This window comes from Triticum aestivum, chromosome 3B (assembly GCF_018294505.1).
Source record: "Triticum aestivum cultivar Chinese Spring chromosome 3B, IWGSC CS RefSeq v2.1, whole genome shotgun sequence".
Taxonomy (NCBI): domain Eukaryota; kingdom Viridiplantae; phylum Streptophyta; class Magnoliopsida; order Poales; family Poaceae; genus Triticum; species Triticum aestivum.
In genome coordinates, this window is record NC_057801.1 from 289,258,808 (window position 1) to 289,281,892 (window position 23,085).

Sequence of the window (23,085 nt, forward strand, 5' to 3'; positions counted from 1 at the left end):
CGCCACTGGAACAGGCTGCTGATTTGACTCTGGAGCCGTTTGTATCTCCGGAGCAGTATCCGGCCGGGGATCGAATGATCCAAGACCCCCCTCACCGGTCTCCATGAGGGTTGCACCCCTCATGCTCTCGTCAACCGAGGTATTATCCTCTGGCGCCGTCTTGGTCCTCTCACGCACTTCTCCGAAGCCCGGAGAGATCCTTTGGGACGAAACCTCGGTGTCATCCGCCCTAGGAGGCGGGTAAGCTTGTGGAGGCATCTCGCTCTCCATCATCTCTAGGGGAAGATCCCCCGATGATGATGGTTCTTGAGGGATATCACGGGCGGGTTTGAAACACATGATTTGATATTATTCCTACAATTTATACAAGATTGGATGTATGTAAGGCGTCCTAAGGTACTTACGATTAGGCAAGGGGCTTGCCTCGGGGGCGTTGTGTCACGCCTAATATGCTACCCTATCCTAAAGGAACTCGAAGGTCCCACCAAGGATAGAAGCGCATATTGGAGACGCTTTTGGAAGGTGGATATCATTACATCATACCATTACATAATAGTTGGGGATATATACAAAAGGCATACAATGCCACATAAATACATAAACATCATACACAATAGCAACATCCGACTAGCTGCGGAAATTGAGGAGGGAGGTAGTTGGAGGCCAAAAATGGCATGTGGGGGTGTATATATAAGGTAAGGGCTAGGGTTTAGGGGCTTTGGGAGGGGGGGGGGGTTCGGACCCTCCGATCGTCATCGGATGGCTTTGGTCGAGAGGGGGTAGGCTGGGCCTAGGTGGCGTTAGTGGGCTATGTAGAGGGGGTGTGGGATGAGAAGAGAGGAGAGAAGTGAGGCCCGGTGGCATTTTCTGGAGACCGAAAACATCTGACGAATTAACCGGCAACGGTGCCGATACGGATGACAGTTGGGTTATCAAACGGACTCCGAATGTGATGAAATTTGGCAGGCGGCCTAGCTACACTATAATAAGACCGCACGCGAAATTTCACCCCATTTCGAGAACATTTTTACGCCACTTATAAAAATAATATATCGGAGGTGTCGCGGGCGCATGCGAGTGTGTCGGGGCTCAGAACGGACAACGGAGTGAACTGGGAGGACCCGGACGGATGCGAGTTTTGAAAAACATGTACTTAAAATGCACATGATGGCATGGCAAAGATGCAACACACAAGCGAATGACATGGCAGCGACAGCGAATAACTGGAAGACACCTAGCGCATCGGTCTCAGGGCATTACAACTCTCCTCCACTAACATAAGATCTCATGCCAATATCTTAGGAACGAGACGGAAGACAAAGGAGAAAAAGGTTTAACAAGAGTGCAAAAGGGAAGATGAACAAGGTCGAGAGCACTCGGGTAGAAAGAGGAACGGTGAATATGACGAGAATCAAAAGCTCGTTCAATAAGATAGACTCTGAAACCACTCTCGTTAGAACAAGGTAGAAAAGGAATAAGAATGAAAGAATTTGGGCAGCACTCCCACTGAAAAAGGAAGGAATGGAGACATGAACTTCACAAGATGGAATGACACTTGACAAGACGAACAACACAATGCCTCCGGAAGAATAGAGGAACGAAAAGAACGGATAAGAGAATAACAACTTCCACCACGAATGAATTAGATAGCATCCTTAGAAGGGAGGATTAAACGGAGTTGTTGAGAAATCAACAACAAAAGAATAAGCTTGTTGTGGACTTTTGGAAAAACATCTCAAAACTTGAGGTGAAGTTATGCCCCAACCAAATGCTTGAATATCTAAGAAGAATGAAGAAATGCGAAACTCCAATTCAAAAGAATACGGAGAATTAATTGCACTTCGAGATGCAAGAAGAAAAGATACTTTAACTCCTCCAACAAGAATCTTGATGAACACTTGAAGAATGAATTAAAGCATGCAGAACCACCATGAAGAACTCCGGTGACAAAAAGGATGATGAGATAGCTTGCGGTGATTTAGATGGAGGTTCCGATGAAATGGCCGAGGAAATTTGAACTCCGGAAAAGAAAAAATGAAAACACTTGGAACTAGAATTTATTCATCAAGAACAAACTCCAAAGGAAGGGATTACTTGACGACGATGAAATAAGAATAAGAATTGAGGAGTGACATGGCCCAAACTTGAGAAGGTCTTCAACGAGCCACCGGTAGAATTGGAAAGAAGAATTAATTGATATGACGACAAAGGAAGAGGAATGCTGAAGGAACCACGGCAAGAACTTGAAAATGACTGATGAAAGAGAATGAATCACCAGGAATAATTAGAAGAACAAATATGCTTGAGGGGATTTAGATGCAAAAGAACAAAGAGATAACAAGCTGAAAAAAATACTTGACATATGCGCCGGGATAATTGGATAACGATAGATGGAATGTGAGGACGAAGAATTCCTCTGGAATGATGGCCTCCGGTGAAAAGAAACGGAAAACAACTCCTGACATACTCCGGATGGCTAAGAAAGAATATCTGACAAACAGAACAATTTGAGACGATAACATGAAGCTAGAACCATGAATCTTCGAGAGACCGGACAAGATTTAGGAGAAACTCTTCTTCTGTCTTAAATTGTAGAGAACGATGACGAGAAACACCACCAAAATTAGTGAGATACTCCGGGAGAATGAAAAGAGAAAAGGTTGAACCAGCAATGAAAAGAACTTGACAACAATCTTGGAGAAGGCATGTGACTGATGGAATCCAATCTTACATCACACTTTGAAAGGAAATGGGATTAGCTCCGGAATAATTAAAAGAGTCAGGTAAGATCCTGGGAAAAGACCTGTGGGTTAGGGCCCACTGAAAAGAAAACACCATTGAAAAAGGATTGTTGAATAAGAAATGATGCACTGGAATGATTGAATAGCAAGAGGCAAACGAGAAAGAGGAAACATTTGAGCAAAGGAAAGAATATGATCAACACCGAATACTTTAATTGAGTCCACCGGAAAAGAAAATAAGACGAATCAATCATGAACTGACGAGAATTCACAGGTTGAGACAATTGAGGAAAGACTGAAGAAGCTCCGCACGAATGAAATTGATGCTTGAAAGAGACTTAGGCTCTGGGAACAAGAGGGGTGGGAGGGCGGGAAAAACAAAGGCAACTTGGAAGGGAGAATTGGAAGTGAGAACCGACGAATAACTTGATGAGAAAACACCGGTTGAAATAACTGAGGAAAAAAATGCAAAGGCTTCGCACGAGTAGGATGGATACTCGATTATGGACTCTGGCTCCGAGAAGAAAAAGGGTGGGTGGGTGGGAAAAGAAAACAACTGAGGACGGGGAAAACATCCTCGCTGAGAAAGAACTGAGGATTGATCTTGCAAAAGGTGAAGAGGGTCGAATCAACCTGACAAGAAATGCACCGGATGAAAAGAGCTGAGAACCAATGATCGAAAACCAACTACGTGATCCTAAAGAAAATTTGAAGGGTTAGAGGAGTAAGTCAAACACTTACGTCAAGATTCCTCACTAGAGCGACGAAGGGGCTCAGGAATAAAAAGAATTCCTACTCTCCGATATAACCAGACACAGAAATAGTTCTCTTCTAGACTCGACAACGGCCATGCTACAAACAAACAAGGGGCTCCTATGGTCGGTTGAGGCTCTGATACCAACTTGTCACGCCCAATATGCGACCCTATCCTAAAGGAACTTGAAGGTCCTACCAAGGATAGAAGCGCATATTGGAGACGCTTTTGCAAGATGGATATCATTACATTGTACCATTACATAATAGTTGGGGATACCTACAAAAGGCATACAATACCACTTGAACACAACAACATCATACACAAGAGCAACATCCAACTATGGATGAAACACAAAAAGAAACTCAAACAGCATCGACCCCAGTAGCCCAAGCTGCCGACCAGAAACCTATCCCCTGACTGAAGAAGAAGCAGCAGAAGAACCCCAAGACAAGCATACATCACTCTCACGTCATGATCATCACATTACCTGTACCTGCAACTGTTGCTGTAGTAATCTGTGAGCCACGAGGACTAAGAAATCCCATTACCATGGGTATCAAGACTAGCAAAGCTTAATGGGAATGGAACAGATAAGTGGTGAGGTTGGAGCAAGCGACTAAGCAATGTATGGTCGCTAACTTATAGCTATGCAAACTGTCGCAAACTAGTAATGATCAATAAGTGCTCCTGAACTACTTACGTTCAAACATAACACCACCGTGTTCTCTTCTCGACCCAGGTATTTTAATTCAAGTCTGGGTTCAAGTTCTCCACAACTAGATATTAAAAACTCCCATCTGCCACATAACCGCGGGCACGACTTTCAAAAGATCAAGCCCTGCAGGGCTGTCCCAACTTAGCCCATTACAAGCTCACGATCCGCGGAGACAATCCTCCATCATAGGACATCCGATCAAACTCGGGATCTCGGTGCACAGGACATTTTGACAATGGTAAAACAAAACCAGCAAGACCGCCCAAATGTGCCGACAAATCCCGATAGGAGCCGCACGTATCTCGTTCTCAGGGCACACTGGATAGGTCAGCCTATGAATAAAACCAGCCCTCGAGTTGCCCCGAGGTGGCCTTGTAGTCTGCCCATTTCAGAACAACACTGAGAGGAGCACTGGCCTGGGGGGGCTGATTAAAAATACTAGGGGGCCAGCGAAAATCCCCTATTTATGTTTTAGTTGTTATTAGGCAAATGGACAACCAATGTTGGGCCTTGCTAGAATCGTTTTATTCAATGCGAACTGTCAAGAGGGTCCCATACCCCTCACCTTGTTAGGGACACAAAAATCAAGGAACATAACACATGCATGACAGAAACTAGGGCGGCAAGAGTGGAACAAAACGCTAGGCATAAGGCCGAGCCTTCCACCCTTTACCAAGTATATAGATGCATTAATTAAATAAGAGATATTGTGATATCCCAAGATATCCATGATATCCATCACTACAAGAAAATACACATCTGTGACATTTTGGGTCGAACGAAAAAAATTCTGTCATACTTATGACACTTCTATGACGATAATTGTCACAAAAGCCGGTATCATCATAGATGTGGTGGGCTCCTACTTCTATGCCAAAAACTCATGATCGAAAATGGGCTTTTCGTCCTAGGCGGGCCAGAGACGCAACTTCTTGACATTCTTTGGGCCGTCCATGGCGGAAAAAACTGTGGTAGAAGCGAGGGCGAGGAAAATTTTGGGGAGTTCCCAGTTATGGTGGGTGGTCGGGGCCGAGCGATGCGAGTTTCTCTCGTACACATACACGCGTGTGTGCGAGGCATTGGGCTCTAACTGAACTCGAGCGATTGCACTAGCTACGTTACTGAACCCGAGTGATTCCTTCGCTACTGCTCCTAACTGAAGCTGATCGAACCCTGATGCCTCCTTCCCTTGATGAATAGTGAGCGTTGTTGGGTAGGTTTGGATGAACAGTTCATGGTGGGGGTGGATGAACAGGACTCCGTGGTGGCCTCTGGATGAATAGGACGCCGATCGATCGAGCCGGTTGGGGCTGGATGAACAGGACCCCGTGGAGGGCTGGATGAACAGGACGACACCATGGAGGGCTCGTTGAACAGTAGCCGGTGGAGGACTGGATGAACAGTAGCCCATGGAGAAGGCTGGTTGAACAGTAGCCGGTGGAGTAGCGCGCGGTGGAGGCTGGATGAACAAGAGCCCGTGGATGAACAGCCCAGAGGCTGGAGGAGGTCGATGGTGGATGAATAGTAGGCCGTGGAGGCTGGAGCAGGTCGACGATGGAGATGAACAGTATCCCGTGGAGTCCCGTTTTACGGTACACCGCACCCCTCCCGATGAATAGGACCCCCGTTTTGACCATAGCACTCCAACACAAGTCCGTTTCCTCCGTTTTGTGGTACGCCACACCCCTCCCGATCAACAGGACCATGTTTCGACCGTAGGAGGTCCAACCGAACTCCGTTTCCTCTGTTTTGCGGTACACCAGACTCCACCCCCCCGATGAACTGGATCCCATTTCGAACGTGGTTGGTCGAACACAAGGCTCTTTCCTCCATTCTGAGGTACGCCAGGCCTCGTTTCCATGGGCTGTTCCGTCCAAGCCCTCCCGATGAAGACGACGACGCATTCCATTCCGACCCAGCCGGTTGGCTCCCAATGAATATGACAATGACGCAGTTTCTCCCTTCCAAACCAGCCATGTACACGAGCCCTGGCCGTATGTATGCGCGAGTAGGCGTTCGAGACCCCACCCGTATGTACGTATGTTGCCGTATTTTCTTTCTTGCACACTGGCTCCTGTACGTACGTGTACATGCTATGTGCGCGCCTCTACTATGACATGTGCGCGCCTCTACATCGACCAGTATGTACATACATGTTCGCGACCAGAATGACAAAGCTACGTACGCTTCGACCAGGTGGGTCCCGACTATCAGGCACTTCCTTGCGTGCAAAGATGTAGCTGGTGGGTCCCAGAAGTCAGGGGGCGAATCATTTTTTTGCCCGGACACACTTCCTTGGGTGCGAAGATGTAGTTGGTGGGTCCCAGGAGTCGGTGGCCCGTCTGGTGGGTCCCCGGTGTCAGGTGGAGGAATAATTATTTTGTGCGTAATAAGGAGGCACTTCCTTGCGGCTGTCGTGGACCCAGCTGTCAGCTACTCCACGTACAGTACTCTTCGCATGGAAGTCAGTCGTTGAGCACATTAACCACACCACACCGATAGCACCACGGCGGTGGAAGAGGGCGAGGCGGAGCCGGGGAAGATGCGGTAGTGGATGCCCACATGGACAGGAGTACGAGGGTTCACTGGTTCAGCTGCGGTGTGAGGCTGTCGTCGCTGCAGAATAACAGGGGGTGTGGGTGAGTGGAGGGATGGCTTGTCCAGTGGTGGGAGTAGTAGTGGGCGGTAAGGCCTCTGCGGCAGCACAACCGGCGACGGGAGGCAGGAGCAGGTGGCATGACCGATGCTGCTTTGGGCGGCTGGAGCAAGAAGACGAGAGGTTGAAGAAGCACTACGGGCGTTGGATGGACATCCTACGGTCACTGGAGCTAGAATCGTGCATATTGACTAAGTTTACAAAGCCCTCCATCCCCATCAACTTAGTAGGCCCACAAGTCAGCCTCCCACTATACTGGGTCCCAGCTAGCAGGGGGAGTATTCATTTTTGTGTGCGTAATAAGGAGGCACTTCCTTGCGTGTGAAGATATAGCTGGTGGGTTCGAGCTGTCAGCAGTGATAACGTTTTTTTAATGAAATACAGAGGACCTTTCGGTTGGTCCCAGATGTCAGGTGGAGGAATCATTGTTTTGCGGATAATAAGGAGGCATTTCCTTGCGTGCGGTCGTGGACCTAGCTGTCAGCCTCTCCACGTACAGTCCACATCAGATGCATGTTGGTCGTTGACCAAGTTGACCACGCCGCGCCAAGAGCACCAGGGCGGTGGACGACGGTGAGGCCTAGGAAGGGAATGACACAGAGCCAGGGAAGACTCAGTAGTTGTTTCCCATGCGGAGGGGAGTCGGACTGTACGATGGTTTACTGGTTCGTCTGCCGTCGCCGGAGAATAACAGCAGGTGTGGGTGAGTAGAGGGATGGCTAGGCTAGCGATGGGAGTACGGTGGGGCGGTGAGGCCTGCGCGGCAGCACAGCTGGCCGCTGGGAGGAGGGAGCAGGCAGTCCCGCCAACGCTTGTTTGAGCGGCTGGAGCAGGAAGAGCAGAGATTGAAGATGCACGACGGCCGTTGGATAGACATCCAACAATCACTGTTTGTGCGTCAACCTTTTTTAGGAAAGCCTCAAATATGTGGAATACAGCATGTCCCCCATCTTCCATTATTTCTAATAATATACAGCCCATTTGCTAATTCTTAAGGTTTTTTTTGGAGCCCATATTCTTTTTGTCAGCATTAAATCCCATATTGTGGCCACGGTTAAAAAATAACATGAAAGTTTGCATATTTCGGTGCGGTCTGAGCTGTTTTTAATCCCGAAATTTCAAGTCACATTCAAACTGATTTTAAAAATAAATGTATATCAATATAAAATCCAACAAATTGTCCATGCATAAAAATCAATGCAATTTAAAACCTCAAAATGAAAAATAGAAATTTGAAACAAGTTGCCAATTTGATGTGTTTTAAAAATGTACAACCCATTTCTCATTACTCATAGGCCATTTTCTCGGCCAGCAGAATGAAGGTCTCCTCATCTTGAAAGATTGGCAGGCCAACAGGCCTGACAAAGCGACTTATTTGACAAATCACAAAAAAACTGGGCTAGACATTTTCAAGAAGAAAAAAAACTACTGGGCTGGTCTGTGGTAAACATAAAAGAAAAGGTTGTCTAGATAGGCCAGAGTGCCCCGCACAGCCCACGTGACACCCCCAACCACTAAAAAAAGCCCAGTTGACACCCTGCTTCCGTCTCAAAAACAAATTAGATAAATGCCACTCCAATTATGGCGATTCATAAAAATGCCACTACAATTTCCGAACTTTGAAAAATGCCACTGCAATTTTTGCAAACTTTGAAAAACGCCACTGCAATTTGCAAACTTTGAAAAACGCCACTCCAAACTTCAAAAAATGCCACAGGAAATGGCATGAAATAGCATTTTTCGAAGTTTGGAAATTGAAGTGATATTTCTCAGAAACACGAAATTTGGTGTGGCATTTATCAAATTAACCCAAAACAAAACTAACTGGGCGAGCTGCTGGGTCCCTAGTGTTAGCCGCTCATTGTGCAATCCTCTCATTTATTAACTACGTTGACAATGGCATGGGTCCCAAATGTCAGAAATCCATTAGGAGGAGCCATTTTTTTATTGGCTTGAAATAAGTAGGCACTTTCTTGCGTACTGCCATGACCTTGGAGGGTCTCAGCTGTCATCCTCTCCACGTACAATCATCTCCTGATTGTGTACGCGCTAACTTGGTAGGCCCACAAGTCAGCCTCTAAACCCGTGGCGGACAAATACAACCTATTTAAAAAAATAACAACCCATACGATCAAACGGAAAGTTCAACAGGTCTGATCCACATATAGAGTGTTGAACTTCCACGTTGACAACCATCATAGCCAAGTTAACTCTCTACTCCCACTAATACTCTAGTAGCATACAAGTACTAACTTACTCTTAGCTAACTAGACGATACCAGCCGCCATCTGCGGTACACGCTAAACACCGGCACCGGCATCCTCCGCCTCGCCTCAGACATGCCAGAGGTGCGATAGGGCGCGTTGCTCACGTGCGTTGGCTCTTTCCATGCCGGAGAGGTCCACCAAAGCTTCAGTTTCTGAGCGGGAAACCCACTTGACGAGCTGGTAGTAAAAATCGGCGTCATGAACGCGTGCGTGCCTGACAGCCTCCAGGGCTATTTGCCGGGGACCGGCCTCCACGTAGTCGGCCCAGTTGCGGGCGCTCTCCTCGCGACTGAGAGCGTCGGTGCGCTGCTGCTCCATGTCCCACTGGCGGCGCAAGTCAGCGATACGCTGCTCCTCCGCCAGACGGTCGCGCTCCAACAATTCCTGCTCCTCCGCCAGGCGGTCGCACTCCAACAACTCCTGCTCCTCCGCTAGGCAACCGCGCTCCAACAAGTCCTCGATCTTCGCATCGCCATCTAAAGACTGATAGAATGCATCCTCCCTCTGTCTGCCTTCCGGTGAAAAACCGAACACTAGTTCCGGCAGTGACCACCTCCGGCCTCGCCTACCATAGACGGGGGGGGGGGGGGCATGGCGGACGTGGCTTGAGCAAGGATAGGTGGTGAGTGATGTTGGGCCGGTGGGGGCTTATGAGGATAGGGCGCGTTGGGTCACGGTGCCAACGGAGAAGGCCGGGAAACAGTACTTATAGGCGGAAGGTAGCGTGATGGTCATTGGAATCCAATGCATAAGCAGGCATGGCTTAGCGCGCCAGCTTGCCGTGGAAAACTAGAGAAATTGAAATTATGAATGTGATGTCCCGTCCCATCCGTGCTGGGTCACATGCCTGCATGACGGTTAAACGAGTGCACTTGAATCATCCAGATGAGGTACTCCCTCCTTGTCAATAATGATTCCACGGATTTATAAGGCCCGCAACAATTAAAGCGCATCTTTTTTTGCATCAGTTAGCTACCTTAATTACGGCCGGCTGCATGCAGGCAGTCAGAATCGCTCGCAGCCAGTACACGGAGCAGCATGCAACGAGTCGGAGCCGAGGGCAAGCATGCAACCTCTTTGTCGGTGTACAAAAGTAGGGGCTCTCCTTTTTACCCCTTTACTTGTGCATGGGGAGCCAGAGCCACGCGCCATGGCCACACATAACAGGGCAAAGGAGGGAAGCCGGAGAGAAGCCGAAGGCTCGAGACAAACAAGGCAACATCAAGGACCAAGGCCACAAAGTGCAGATGAATGAAGTAGGTTTCCACGGCAAGACCCTTGCCGTGGGCAACCTCAGCAACCCCGGCAAGGCCCTTGCCGGGGCAGCTCACCCACACCGGCAGGGCGAGACACCCTTGAACCCACGGCCTCCAATGTCAACAACCATGTTGGACCAGGGTTCGGGAGGCACCTCCGTGGTGTCATGCAAATCTTTGTGAAGACATAGAATTCTCATGATCAGATGATGGGGATTGAGAGGCAACAATCCTCACCGAAGACCCTTACCGAAGAAATCCACAAGACCCCTGGCAAGATCCTTGCTGGGGACGCCAGCGCGCCATGGCAAGACCCTTGCTGGGCCACCCGACAAGACCCTTGCCAGAGGCGACAACAGGGCCACTGCTAGGCCCGCACCAACCAACTCCCCGCCGCCGTTCGTATGCAGCTATCAGCCCAACCAGCTGGGCAGGCACCTGCGTGGCAATGAGCAGCTTCCAGGCCAACTCAGCACGCACCTGCGTGGCGGCATGCAGATCTTCGTGGAGGCTCCACCACCGCGCCGCCTCAGCTGCTTGCCTGCCTACATGGCACCGCATGCATCACTGCCCAGGGCGTGTGTCAAAGCGAGGAGGAGCGGGTATGGACGGGACGGGCCTCGCTCCCGTCCCCGATAAAGTGAGGGACACCTAAGCCATGCATTAAATGCACCTTGTCTTGTAATATGGGCGATAAGCTCGCAACACTGTAGGCTCTTTTCCACCTCATGTGTGCCACTGTGGTAGCCCCTTTCGCCTATAAAAGGAGGACCATGGCATACAGAAGAGGGATTCGTCTCTTTCAAACCACGCAGCACCCATAGCTAGTTCGTGAGCTCAAGAACACTAATACATCCACCAAGCAGGACTAGGGTTTTACGCATCCTCGCGACCCGAACCTGGGTAAATGATCCTCGTCTCAACTACTAATCCTGCTCTTCTCACAACCCCGCGCCCCGCAACCATAGTTGGGATTCTTCTGATCCCATAGGTGTCGTTTCCCACCGACATCTTTGGCGCGCCAGGTAGGGGCTGCGCAATTGTGAGAATCTGGTCTAGCAGTTGACCTAGCTGTTCTTCATCACCGTGGCTCCTAAGAAGAAGACGACCACGGCGATCGGTTCGTTTGGCAGTGGATTGCCAGTACCGGTGCGGACCAGTAGCGGGCCAGTCATGGAGAGAACTCGTGGCGCGGCCCGCAAACATCCACATCACCCTGGCGGTCTAGGCCTGGCGAGCAGCATCATTCGCATGCCAGGCGACGAGCCACCAGTCACGGGCTCAATCCCGGCAAGACTAAGTCCCCGGTAGAGGCTGACGCCAGTGCGACAGGACCCATGCGACCGGGTGAAGAGGCGCAGAAGAAGAAATGGTGCAGCACCCAGTTTACTTCGTCAGCTTACTCTTGCAGGGGGCTAGGTCGAGGTACTCAGGTGTGCAAAAGCTGCTCTTTATCCTTCTTATGGCCTCGAGGAAGCTGCGCCATTACTTCCAAGCGCACGAGATCATGGTGGTCACCCTCCTCCCATTGCAGCGGATACTGCATAACCCAGATGCAACGGGGAGGATCGTGGAATGGGCCCTTGAGTTGTCATGTTTCGATTTAAAGTTCGAAAGTACCTCGACGATTTAGAGGAGAGTCTTGGCGGAGATTGCTGTAGAATGGACCTCGACGCCCGACGAAGAGGTGCAGGAGACCGCTCTCCCCGGCAAGGAAATGAGACGCAACTGGAACATGTACTTTGATGGGGCCTTTTCGCTGCAAGGCGCATGTGCTAGTGTGTTGCTTGTCGCACCCACCGGATAGCACCTCAAGTATCTCATCCAGATGCACTTCCCCCGGGAGATGTCAACTAACAACACCGCCGAGTACGGGGGTTTGCTTGCCGGTCTCAGGATCGCGGCGGACCTCGGAGTCAAAAAGCTCAACGTCAGGGGTGACTCACAACTTGTCGTCAGGCAGATCAACAAAGATTATCAAAGCCCGTTGATGGAAGCTTACGTAGATGAGGTGAGGAAACTGGAGGAGCGCTTTGACGGTACACAAGCGGAGCATGTCCCTCGGACGAAGAATGACATCACCGACTACCTGTCAAAGCGTGCTTCCCTCAAGCTACCTGTGGAACCAGGTACTTTTGTGCTTCAGTTAACTCAACCATCCGTTGAGCAGTCAACCGGGCAGAACCAGCGGAGGAAGCTAGGCTCCGGCAAGTACTTCCCCACCGAGCTCCCCAGAGCCGCCGACGAAGATGTTGCCGTGGATGCCGATCCTGCCGCAGGGAAACCGACTCCGGCAGGAAATCAGGTCATGGTCGTAGAGACGGTCGCTGTAGTGGCAGAAGAGATGCCTTTGGTCCTTGTCATCGAGCCACAGGCTCCGGCATGGGCGCAGCACACCGCCATGGGGTGAAATTAAGGTGCATCTCCCGGGAGGAAGGACTAAAGTTGTTGGCAGAGATACATGGAGGCATATGTGGCTCTCGCATAGGGTTGAGGGCCCTTGCCGGTAAGGCTTTCCGGCAAGGTTTCTTCTGGCCCAACGCCCTCCAGGATGCGACGACACTAGTAACCAAGTGTGAAGCATGCCAGTTCCATTCGAAGAAGCTTCATCAACCAGCTCAAGCCCTTCAAACTATCCCTCTCTCTTGGCCCTTCTCGGTCTGGGGGCTCAACATATTGGGCCCCTTCCACCGTGCTGTCAGGGGCTTTGAGTACTTGTACGTTGCAATCGACAAGTTCGCAAAGTGGCCAGAGGTGGAAGCAGCGAGGAAGGTGACGGCGCAGTCAGCCATCAAGTTCTTCAAGGGACTAGTGTGTCGTTTTGGGGTACCCAACAAGATCATCACCGACAACGACACACAGTTCACAAGCCGTGCCTCCATGCAATACATTGAGGATCTCGGCAGCAGGGTCTGTTTTGCTTCCGTGGCACATCCACGGAGCAACAGCCAAGCAGAGAGAGCAAATGCTGAAGTTCTGTGAGGCTTAAGAACGAAGACTTTTGACAGGCTGTGCAAGAGTGGAAGGCGCTGGATTGATGAGTTGCTGATAGTGCTTTGGTCGATCAGAACAATGCCAAATCGAGCCACCGGCCAGACACCCTTTGCCCTGGTCTACGGGGCAGAAGCAGTTCTCCCCATGGAACTCATATACGGGTCACCTCGAGTGCTCGCTTATGATGAGCTTGAGCAAGAGCGATTGCGGCAAGATGACACAACGCTCCTTGAGGAACATCGTCTCCGGGCGGCTGTGAGAGCAGCGTGCCCGAAGTGGGAAGGCCCTTATCGGGTAATACGAGTCACCAGGCCCGGCAAAGTCCGGCTGGAGACCGAAGATGACATTCCAATGATCAACTCCTGGAACATCGAGCATCTCCGAAAGTTTTACCCATAAGGCGCGGCTGTCGGGCCTCCCGGCAAGCCACCCTTTTGTACAAGCCTTGCCGGCAAGGCATGTAACTCTTTGTACAAAGCCAGGCGCAGACCCCGAGCATAAATAAATGAAGCGCTGGTGCCCTAAGTTATAGCATGCATGCTAGGTTGAGTCTCTTCCTTGGTTAGGGTTGATAGTGCTTGGCGGCGGCTAACTCGTAGCTTAGAGGTCGAGCGCGCATCTCTCTGTTCTTTTATGTCTTCTTTGGTTTGCAGGGCACATAAGTATTCCTGCCAAGCTACTTTGGAAGAATGGGGACGGACCGGCGTCCGGGCCCCGGCAAGCCAAAGTTGCTGGGGGCTGCAAGAACAAGGATCCATCTGCGGCAAGCCAAGGTTGCCGGGGCTGCAGATCCAGATAAGTTTTTTATCCTCTATCATGCATTTCATTACGGATTGCGATATGTGAAACCCCATTTTATCCCTAGGCTACCATGCTCCCCTCTTTCCGTACCCTGGGACTATCTCCTGGGGCCGAGTATGGTCGTAGTCACGGCAGCAAGGAAATGAAACGAGGAGCCTAAGCCCACCTCATCCCTGCCTCCGCCAAGGGCGTGAGAAAGGTAGAGCAAAGTGGGGGGACGGCAAGGCCTGTTGCCGGGCGAAAAACGTTTATCTTAAAAAATAACAAAGATTTTCTCCTTGCCGTGGGTTCCACCCGCGAACGAAAAACCCGACAAACATCCCATTTTCATTGAAAAAACATCCCGTACAGGTACAGTTTATACGAAATGAAAAACATGAGCAAGGGGATTACAAGTTCTAAAATTAACAAAGGCCCGAAGACTTACAAGACTAATAAGAGATAGATTGCCCGTAATCCCTTTCTTGTCCTTCTCCTCAGGAAATGAAACAAGAAAGCAGAAGGGCAATAGGGGCGCCTAGGCGAGCTACGAGTGGCAGAAGACACCAAGAGAACATCTCGGTGGCCGTCCGAAGGCTGGGTGGTGATGGCGGCACCGGAGGAAGAGCTCGAAGACGAGGCGGCAGGATGTCAACACGCGATGAAGGCGCTGGTGCCCGCGTACTCCGACTTGACGGCGTTGCCGCCCGCCCTCTTCCTCTTCCACAGCCTCCCAATGCCAGACGCCCAAGGAGACGACCCCGAGAAGTTCAAGGAGTCGGCATGACGGACGATGGGGTCACCGGTGCCGCCCGGAGCGGCGCCCGACGCCTAGTCGGACCCGTCATCCTGCCGCCCGCTACCGTCATCATCGCTGCCGTTGTCTTCCTCGCCACTCTCGCTCGAGGAGGAATCTTCACCGTCAGAAAAGCTCTCCACGCAGCACCTTATGCGAGTCCCAAAGTGCCTAAAGATCTTGACGGAGAGGAGGCCATTCTCCATTAGTTTGAAATGGAGAGTGAGCCCCTCCATCAAGCTGTGGATGCGAGCCAAAGTTTTCCACCCTCGGCGGAGATACATGCCGTGAGAGGCAGGGAACTCGACGTCGGCCCATGTGCCGCTATTCCCGCAACCCCTCATATGCAGCCGCAACGCCTGCGGCGGATCCAACTCCATCTCCCGCGCAAATGGAGTCTGGAGGCAAAGACGACGGTGCAGTGGCTGGCGCAGCCTGATAAAGAATTGGCAAGGGTTGACCCCGACGTGGCCCTCCATCGGAGGAGGGGCCGCTGGCGGAGCTGAGGCCAATCTGCCGCCCCATCCTCCTCTACCTCCAGCGCCACGACGGCCTCGACCTCGCCCCCTCCCCCTCTTTCTAGCGGCCGGCTCCGCTGCTACGAGCTCTTGGGGAGGAGCGATGCGTTGCCTAGCCGAGACCCTCGCCGCCACCGATGAAGCATCGCCATGCCCCCTCGCCATGGCAGAAGAAAGGAGGAAGCGGGAATTGGGAGAGGCAAATGACGAAGGATTGAGAGGCGCCGTTCCTCCCGCTCCCCTCTTTATAAAGGGGCGGGGGCGAGGCTCAGCTGCCCCTCTCGGCCAATCCGGCCTGTTGAAGTGATAGCAAGCGGGGCCGTCGACCGCCCTCCCCGCCCCATTGAAGGCGCGTGGGGATCGACCCATGTGCGCGCGACTTCCCACATCCCGCGTGCCTGTCATTCGCTCTGCATCATGCATGCAGCGAACGTGGCTCAAGGGATGGGTGCAGTGGGAATCATGGAGCGACGGATCCCAAGCGAGGGCAGTAAATGAGCAGCGGCCCTGCGGTCTCGAAGAGACACGCAAGCCGCCTCTTTACTGTCCACCACCAGATGATGCCAGCATGCTTCCGTGATGCACGCACACGCGACCCCCATGTCGTGCGTTCAACGCGGGTCATGGGGAAACGCAGCGGACGGAGCAGTTACCACGGTAAAATCCGCCCCGCCTGCCCGTGCACCATTCTGGGCCTGGCCAAACAACGTGTCACGCTTATGTATGGCCCAAGCCCGGGGGCTCTTGTCGGTCTACAAAAGCAGGGGCTCTCCTTTTGACCCTTTTACTTGTGCACGGGCAGTCAGAGCCACGCGCCATGGCCACACATAACAGGGCAAAGGAGGGAAGCCGGAGAGAAGCCGAAGGCTCGAGGCAAACAAGGCAACATTAAGGACCAAGGCCACAAAGTGCAGATGGACGAAGTAGGTTTCCCCAACAAGACCCTTGCCGGGGCAGCTCACCCACACCGGCAGAGCGAGCTACCCTTGAACCCATGGCCTCCAATGTCAACAACCACGTTGGATCAGGGTTCGGGAGGCACCTCCGTGGTGGCATGCAGAACTTTGTGAAGACATAGAATGCTCAAGATCAGATGGGGGTTGAGAGGCAACAATCCTCACTGAAGACCCTTACTGAAGAAATCCACAAGACCCCCGGCAAGATCCTTTCCGGGGACGCCAGTGCGCCATGGCAAGACCCTTGTCGGGCCACCCGGCATGACCCTTACCAGAGGCGGCGGCAGGGCCACTGCTAGGCCCGCACCAACCAACTCCCTGCTGCCGTTCGCATGTAGCTGCCAGCCAAACCAGCTAGGCAGGCACCTGCGTGGCAACGTGCAGCTTCCAGGCCATCTCAGCATGCACGTGCGTGGCGGCATGCAGATCTTCATGGAGGCTCCACCACCGCGCCACCTCACCTGCTTGCCTGTGTACATGGCACCGCATGCATCGTTGTCCAGGACGCGTGTCGAAGCAAGGAGGAGCGGAGACGGATGGGATGGGCCTCACTCTCGTCCCCGATAAAGTGGGGGACACCTAAGCCTTCCATTAAATGCATCTTGTCCTATAATACGGGCGATAAGCTCACAACACTGTAGGCTTTTTTCCACCTCTCGTGTGCCACTGTGGCAGCCCCTTTCGCCTGTAAAAGGAAGCCCATGGCATACAGAAGAGGGATTTGGCTCTTTCGAACCACGCATCACCTGTAGCTAGTTCATGAGCTCAAGAACACTCAATACATCCACCAAGCAGGACTAGGGTTTTATGCATCCTCGCGGCCCGAACCTGGGTAAATGATCCTCGTGTCAACTACTAATCCTACTCTTCTCACAACCCCGGGCCCCGCAACCGTAGTCGGGATTCTTGTGATCCCATAGGCGTCGTTTCCCACCAACACACTTAAATTGCTGGAATAAATTAGGCTTAAACTTCTACATGCAGTTAATTATTGCCATGCCTTGGTCTTGCTGCTTTGGCTCACGGGACTAATAAACCCGGATGGAGGGATATCCTTGGTTGGTGAGATGTTTGAATTAAGCCCCGCAAACCGGAAAGGAGGTACTAGTACGTGTGTGATCCGCTATTTATTCGTGTAGGATCGAGTAGGCCGTTTCTTGAATTGAGCCCTGCAAACTGGAAAGGAGGTAGTACGTGCGTGATCCGTTATTTATCCGTGTAGAATCGAGTAGGTCGGATAGTGTACGTGTAGGATCGAGTAGGTCGGATGGTGTACGTGTACGATGCATTAGCTGATGAACGTTAGCCGGGAGATAAGGCATTTGTGAACGTTTTTGCTGGCAGTTTCTTCATATTCGCATGGCATTTTCTTCAGAGAAGCTTGTCAGTTTCTTCAGAGGTAGGCATTTTTATTCAAGAAAATATCACTACGGATCTTGTGTCGCAACTAAAACTGCCAGGAGCACACTAGTAGGCTAGCTAGTGATTGATCAATAACTTGTAAACACTGAGTGAATAGAAATAAGGAACTGTTAATGCATCTCAATGATTCACAGATCATATACAAATATGTAGCTCCAAAAGCAAAGATCAGCCACTTTGGATCTTGCGTCGCAACTAAAACCAACTAGTACGATTCCCATACATAAGATAACCATGTTAATGCATCTCAATGATTCACAAATCATATACAAATATGTAGCTCCAAAAGCAAACATCTAGAAAAAACATATGTTCTTCCTACTAACATGGATGCTTCTCTTGGCCAACATTCAGTACAGACTGAAAGACAAATTTGTTTGTGAAGTCTACACTTCCTCTTGCAAACGTAAGTGGTTTCACCAATAGCTGAAACCATGAGAATGAACCACACATGATGGAGGAACATCCACTTCAATACGATTTGGTCTTCTCTCGATCACACGGCGAGACTATTTTTGGAATACAAACTTTAACTTCGGCAAAATGATGCCCATTGTATAATCAGACAAAAGCAATGAATCACCTAGTGTTGGCCAATAAATAGTACAGTACTACTTTTCTGCAGTCCATGAAGTGACTATCCAATCTTTCTGTGTATATTTTCAAATGGCACTGCATGCAGTGACTATACTATTCTCTTGTGCAGTTCAACCAAAATTGCGGACACTTTGTTTGTTTGCCAAATAGAAACAGGCAGACATCTCTGTCTGCACAAATATCAAGCAGCTAGTAAACATATACCCCACCTTGTATTTTCGGTTTAAACATGTCTCTTCTGCTTAGCATCTGTCATGTTTTGTACTAGACAATTTGATACAGTCATGTTTTTCCCTGGACAATTTCATACTGAATTGATTTGTTGGTTCAGAGCAGAATATAGCGCCTATTCTTCATCAGACCAAGGATATCTAGGTTCGCAGTGATGGAAGAGGTGAAATTTTCTTTATGGGAAGCCTGGCTGTTCCTGCTGGTATCCTCAAGCAGCTGGAAAGAATACAAAGACAATGTCTGTGGAGAAAAAATAGAGAGGAGCCTGCACCATCTCTTGCTGCTTGGGATCTGATTTGTAGATCAAGAAAGAAGGGTGGTCTTGGTATTTTGAACCTGGGTGTTCAAAATGTGGCATTGCTTCTGAAACGTGCTTGTAACTTCCTTAACAGGAAAGACCTTCCTTGGGTGTCCTTAATTTGGGATTCATGTTATTATGATGGAATGCCCCAGGGAACAACCTCTTGTGGCTCTTTTTGGTGGAAGGATATTTGCAAGGTCTTGCAGAATTTTAGGGACTGCTCCTGGGTGCAAGTCAATGCTGGTGACACTGCTCTTTTCTGGTCTCACAATTGGAATCTTGGCAATGAAGTTTCTAGCTTGCAGTCTAGATTCCCAAGATTATTCTCTTTTGCCAAGGATCCATGGATTTCAGTTAAGGATATCTTCAATTCCCTGGACTTATACCAACACTTCCACCTCCCTTTGTCTGCTCAAGCTTTTGATGAGTTAAAGTTAATAAGAGATATGTTAGTCTCCCATAGAAGAGATGATACTTGTAAGGATTTATGGTTATGGCAGGGCTCTTCAAAGGTTTACAAACCAAAGCTGTTCTATTGTCATGCTTTTCAGAATGAAATATTCAACCACTTGTTGTGCTGGATCTAGAAATCCTCTTGCACTATTAAGATCAAGGTTTTTGCTTGGATGCTCATCATGGACAGACTCAACACCAAGGATATGGTTGATAGGAGGCACTGGCACATGGATGATGGTGTTACTTGTAGGCTCTGCCCCCTTCAAGCAAGAGAAACCAGAGACCATCTCTTTTTCAACTGCAATTTCAGTGTCAGAGTTTGGAATTATTTGCAGATTGATTGGTCGGCTGGAAACTCAATGTCTAATTTGGTCATCCAGGCAAGGAGGAGTTTTGATAAGCCCTTCTTCACAGAAGTAGTGTTTATTGCCTGCTGGAATATCTGGATCATTAGGAATGCCTAGGTCTTCAGAGGTGAGAGGTCAAGTTCCAATAAATGGAGAGGAGCTTTCAGGCATGCCATAACTCTGATGCAGCACAGAATCAAATCATGGAATCCTGTCCTGCACCTCCAATGTAGGTCCTCCCTGCCAATAAATTCACATGCAAACCACTAGTATTACTATCTAATGACAGTACAAAAAGAGTAGCAAGATAGTAGCAGACCATGTACCTTCGTAATGAACAGCACATAGTGCCAACAATTGGATATAAAGGTTAGGAAGAAAACATGCTCCTAAAGTTGAACCAGTTGGACTTTTTGTGCAGTTCCACTAAAATCGAGCATCCCTGTTTGCATAGATGTTGAAAGTGTGATTACTATAAAAGTGGCACTAGTTGAAGCATAGACTCACAAATATAAGCATTCAATTTCTTAATGGGAAAAGGTAGCAAGACTATTTCTAACCACCTGTTTGAAGTAATAAATAAGGCAACAATGACTGATGTTAGAAAGGCATATATAGTTCTTTCTAAAAGAATGATCGATTCCTGACCTTTCCTCTTCTTTTAAGAATATTTTGTGTTGTTCAACTAAAATAAAACGCCATCACCGCCTTGACAATTCAGTCACACTGTACAAAAGGAAATGATTTACATTACATCATGATGTCAGGTATGTAGTCGACATGCATTAGAGACAAACATACAGACCTCCTTCGATAACATAATGAACATTAATTTTAACAAAGGTGTGACTAGCTTTACCGGGATGATTTGAGTGAACTTTACACCCTCTGTTCCTTAATATAAGACGTTTTCGCAGTTTAATTTAAAGTACCCAAACTTCTAGTATTTAGAAAAATAGGTAGTAGTTTTCTTGAGCACATATCTGGGAAAGCTTGCCACACTTTATTTATGTCCATACGCTAATGCAACACAATTCGAATACTACAAATATACACTAATCTAGTGGCTAGTGCAACAGTAGAGTAGTTATTTTATTACAGGGATAGTACAATGGTTTTACTGAATAGATTTCCATAAACTCTAGCAATGGAAGATTTCTATAAGAATTAACAATACAAAATGTAAAGGAAACAAGTTTCAGCATTGGTATACTAGATGTGCATGAGCATTAAACCAAATACAAAAGTCTGAAGGTAACTAGCATCATTAACTAATGACAGTATAAATTTTTTGCAAACCATGTATCTTCAAGGTAAATATCATTTCGAACTCGAGGGGGCCTAAAAATTGCTATCCCAATCTTGATAATCGGTCAAACATAAAAACTTGATCGAACAAATCAAGAGAACAGCCTGAGGAGGAGGTGCCCACTCTTGACCTTTCCTCTTGACACTTTACAAAAAAAAATTGACTCATCTCATGAAAGTGAGGTATGTAATCTATAAGCATTAACAGTGCAAAAATCTGAAGGTAGAAACAAGATTCATCATTGGTATACTCGCTGTGCACCAACATTAGAATGCCTTACCTAAAAAATCTCTAATACATCCACAATCAAAAGCTAACCCTGAAATAATCGAGTGACATTAAATGGCATTGCTTAAATTTATCGGTGGCATTAGACCAAGTGCGGCATTAGTTAAATGTGGCACCACTTTAGCAATAACAAGAAAAAAGTGGCAATAAGAGCATGGGAGCACTACTAGGAAAAGGCATGCTAGTGGCGCACCAGTTTTGCCTTCTAATGGCGCACTACTCGTGCGCCACTAGCATCAGCCATTAGAATTAAATTCTAATGGCGCACCACGTAGTGCGCCATTAGAATTGCCCACGGTGTGCCATTAGAATTCCTCCCAGGTTAATGGCGCACCACATAGGAGTGCGCCATTAGTAACAATTTTTTTTCATTTTTTTTATTTTTTTTTCACATTTTTTTTTCAAATTTTTTTTCTAATTTTTTTCTTAATCTCAGTTCACTATGGCTTAATCTCGGGTCAATATGCTTAATCTCAGGTCAAATCGCACTCCGTGGTCAAACTTTCCGAAGTTCACCCATCCTCACACTACTCCAGCCCAAGCACGCTTAACTTCAGAGTTCTATCCAACCCCAGCAACAGCTGACTTCACAGGCACTTGTTCATATATCTAGCATATCAATCCTGTTATACCTTGTTGATGTCTAGGACTTTTTTTCTGTTACTAGTGGCGCACCACATCCACGGTGCGCCACTAGTAAGTTTGAAATTTTTTGAAATTTTTTGCCTCTAGATCTTGAAAGCCCCGTAACTTTTTTCTGTTAGGTTTTTGGGGATTTTGAAAATGTTTAACGGGGTTCCCCCGGTTAAATTTGGATGTAACTTTTCGAGGAGATGATTTTTCATATAAAAACCTTTTTCATCCGAGTTCGTATGCAAAACTTATGCCCATTTTACAAATTTCCAGAGAGATTTTGCAAATAAAGTCGAAATTCATATTTGTAAATTTTCCCAACAACTAGAGCACATATCACATGGGAAACTTATTTTGTTTTATTTTTTGACATTTGCATCATTTTCTTTTATTTTTCTAAAACTGAAAAGGCGATCCATAGGGGGGGGGGGCATTCGGTGTTGGGCCAAGTTAGTAATGGCGCACCATGGTGTGGTGCGCCATTACTAGTTAACTAGTAATGGAGCACCACACCCACGGTGCACCATTACTAGTTTTGAAAAAAAAATGATATTTTTTTTGATTTTTTTTTGAAAAAAACTTAGTAATGGCGCACCAGTGGACAGTGCGCCAGTAATGGCGCACCGAGACATGGTGCGCCATTAGTAACAATTTTTTTTACTTTTTTTCAAAACTACTAATGGCGCACGACGGATGTGGTGCGCCATTACTATGTCAATTAGTAATGGCGCACTATACAACGGTGCGCCATTAGTAACAAATTTTTTTTATGTTTTTTTTTCAAAACTACTGATGGCGCACCACATACCAGGTGTGCCATTAGTAATATATTACTAATGGCGCACCGAGACATGGTGCGCCATTAGAATATAGTAATGGCGCACCACATCATAGGTGCGCCATTAGTGGCGATTCCATCTATAGCCCTTTTTGTAGTAGTGGAGGCCCATTCGGACAATGGGCGCACCAGTATGATGTTCCTCCACAGACGCATAGAGTGGTGAGGGAGGTAGGGTTGCCCGGAGCAACAAATATCTAGGCAGCATATGTGGATATTATGTCCCA